Genomic DNA, 3,728 nt, shown 5'->3' with positions numbered 1-3,728 from the left:
AAAGCTCTGAAAGGAAGTCTCTCTTCTCCCGAGGTCACTTCCTGTCCCTCCGCTGGCACCCAGACTGAGGGGAGCCCACTCCTGGCCCCAGTCTCCTCACTCCCTGGTTCATCTTCTTTCTTGCTGAAGCTTGATGCCGTCATTCCTAAGCGGTGAACTCTGCACAGGAGTGCAGGGTGGTTCTGGAACTCTTAGCAGTCCTGTCTTTTTGTGGATTTTGCCACCTTTTCCTTCTCAAAGCTCTGCCTGATCGCCCCCACCCACCACAGATGGCCTGGTTTCATCCTGTCATTGTGTCAGGAGGTTGTCTGTCCACCTTCCATTCACCTCCTTTGTTGATACTGTCGGGCACAGGGGTGGCCTCTCTCTGGAAAGGCTTTTTCTTGCTGGTTTTCAGCTCTGTGCCCATCCAGCTCAGCCCTCTGCAGCCCAGGGGACAAGCACTCCCTGCCCCTTGTCCTCCCCCCACTGCCTTTGCTCCCTGCATCCAGCCCATCTCCCTGGTACTTGTTCTCAGAGCTGTGAACCCCTTACCTGTCTCACACTTGATTCTCGTCACAGTACATGGGTGTAAGAGCCCCCAGCCTCAGACGTCACTGCACTTGTCTCATCTGAACCCTTATGATGTCCATGACTACACCCCACTCCAGCCAGGGGTCACCTTGGCCTGCACGTAACCTGCACTGGTGACCCGAGTCCTGACTTACCAGCGTGCTCCCCATACCCTTTTTCTTCTTCTTTATTGTACATTCTTCAAGCATAAGCCTGTAGTAGTCTTCTCCTTTTCTGACCCTCTGTGTTCCTAGTTTACACCATATAATGTCTCTGCTGTCGATCTGTCATGCTAATACCGCCTTACATATGGTTGCGCGCTGACCCCTGGTCCAGTGGAGTGAAGCAGATGGTTTCTGCATGGAGCTCGTGGTGCCTCTTTCCCTGGTAGTCAGCACCACAGACGTAGGTCTCCATCACCTGCGTGGTATAACGAAGCTGAGGACAAGATTCACAGTAGAGGCTTCAGAGTTCATCTGGGGTTTTCTTTTTGTTGACAATGAACTCGCCACCTGCGAATTCACCTTAAAACCAGTGACAGCCTTATCTGAAGACCAGCTCAGCGGCTGGGTGCCAGTTGTCCTTGTTCTGTCTCCACCTCAGGGGTGCTCTAGGTTTGCACACTGTCCAACCCACCCCCACCCCCCGGGAACACACAGCCCACGAGGAAACACTCATCCATCAGGATTTCTCCCTCACCTGTTGTTCGGAACAAAATACACACCCCTAAAGGTTTTTCTCAAAAACATATTACAGCAAAAATAGTGTATGTGTTTAGAATGTAAATGAAGAAAATAAGCAGCAATTCTGAGAAACAGCAGTACACTTGGACTCTTTTACTGAATTAAAAACATGAACAACCTAGATAATTTCATGGTGGTTCAAAGGGAAAGTGCATGAGTCAAGGCATATTGATTGGTTTACTTTTCATTTTTCCATGTACTGTAAATATTTTTCTTTGGTTCACATTTGTTCCTAACAGATTCTGAGCTAGATTTCCCACTAAAGTATCAAGATATGAATAAGTGGTAATGAATAAAAACAGCACTGGGGTTCATGTGCCATTAGCCAAGCTGGTGTGACTTTTGGAACTTGAGACTAACTCTTCTTTTCTTTTTAGGTCGCCTCTTGGTGGTGTGTTGGCCGTATCTGGCACCCAGAATGCCTCACTCTGTGGCGGTCTATTAATAAGGTTGCCTTGCTAGATTTGGGAGCAGAGCCCCCCGGTAGGTGGCTTTTATCATTATATGGCATGGCTTTCCAAGTGATTGCTTATTCCAGTTTCTTCATAATAGAAGATACGACATTAAAAGCTTTGGAAAGCCTGCCACATAATAAGCATGCCACTTACTATTCTAAGGTCCATCAGAATGTATCATGCTCATCAGGACCTCGTTAATAATTACGGTCTCACAGAAGGATCGGAATCCTGGCAACGAGCAATTTTCCCCTTGTCTCGTGCACGAAATGCAAAAGCTTATTTGTCCACATTCCCCAAATAGCCCTCAGATAAACTCTTCCTCCTCCAAGTCTTGCCCGGAGTTTCCACTGTATCTCTTTCTGTCCACTAGGAAGGGTCTGGGTACCTCCGAGCAGGTGGGGAGAGGGCTGGCCCTGTCAGGTGGGATGCGGCAGATGCTAGAATAAGGATCCCGGTGGAACAGCAGCAGTTCGCTGACCTTGGAAAGAGGACACAGTCAGGCTGCTAGTCTGCAGCCTGTAGGGGCAGCTCAGTGGCTCAGATCACAGTATAGCCATACTTGGAAATCCAGGCACATGTGGATTTGGTAACAGGTAAGTCTGTCAGCAAGACTTGAATACAGGATGGAGGTTTAGAGGCCCGGACCCTCAGCCCTGGGATGGGAAGGACACAGATGGCCATGCCGAGTGCCAGAGGATGGGCTCGAGTCACCCGAACTCCACCAACAGCAGGCGGGCCATGCCTGGGAAAGGGAGACACTGCCAGAGGCCGAGGGCCAGGTAGGGTCTCACAGTTCACGGCGAAGGAGCTCTGATCAGATGAAAGGCCCACAAACTGATCTGGCTGAAATGCCCCAATCTCAGCACAAAAATCAAGTCAGAATAAACTTATAGTTGTTCCTATGTTGTAAATATTTTTAGTTATATGTAAAGATGTTATTGGTTTTCTAGTGTTACGGGTTATGGATTTTTTTTTTTCCCTCTTTCTATTTCATTGTAACTTTTACACTTGCTTTGAATGAAGCTGTTTTGGAGCAATTAGAAAAAGAAAAATTTTTTCATTTCTTTTACTTAGCCAACTCGGTTCACAGATTCTCTCCCTTCTTATTTCTCTTAATCTGTAACTAGTCAAAAATTACCTCTGACATTTTCAGCGTCATCCCCCCACTGAAGATCACATGAAGAACATCCTCTGTTAAGGGTTTTGAATTTTACTTGGTTCCTTTTTCTTTCCCATAAAACCATTCATTTCCCAACAGTAAATCACAGTGGAGACCGATTGCATGTGCTCACAGAGCTATGGAGCTGAACATTCAACAGCAGAAATGTTCTAAAAGTCCAGGCCAAGTGCTGCCCAGGGGCACCTTCCTGCCCGTTGGGTCACCTGCGGGCCTCGAGGGGATGTGCCCACATCTCCACAGCTTTCCACACCCATGGCTTCCCAGCGGCTGCAATGCTCACTAGGTCTCCACCCCAGTGCCGGAACTAACATCTTCCTCCTGTGGGGCTTGTCTTCTCAGCTTGCTTTGAAACTCACTTGAAATTTCAGGAGCCCCACAACATGTTCACCTGCTTGCTTTGATTCCTGAAATTCCTTAAAGGGACTCAAGTGTGGTCCATGCATGTTCATCCAGCATCTGGCATTGTGCCAGGGACGTGGCGTGGGGTGACCTGTGGTCTCTCCCTGCAGATGAATTTATAGTCCCGGGGGAGAGACAGGTCACTTGAACAAGGACTTGACCCTCTGTGTTAGACATAAGAATCTCAGAAACATAGAGTTCTGAAAAGCTTCATTCTGAAAAAAGTTCACCCCATCTCAAGTAAAACTGGTCAAGGAATCGAATTATAGGTCTCTTCTAATCGTGACAGCTGGGGGAGGGCCGGGGTCCTCTGGCGGCAGGGACAGCAACCGCCCCTGGCTTAACAGGCTTGCCTGGAACAAATCCCATTCACCTTCAACTCGGTAGGAATCATTC

The sequence above is a fragment of the Oryx dammah genome, unplaced genomic scaffold (genome assembly GCF_014754425.2).
Source record: "Oryx dammah isolate SB20612 unplaced genomic scaffold, SCBI_Odam_1.1 HiC_scaffold_19, whole genome shotgun sequence".
NCBI classification, from domain to species: domain Eukaryota; kingdom Metazoa; phylum Chordata; class Mammalia; order Artiodactyla; family Bovidae; genus Oryx; species Oryx dammah.
Note: the sequence above shows the minus strand (reverse complement) of the source record.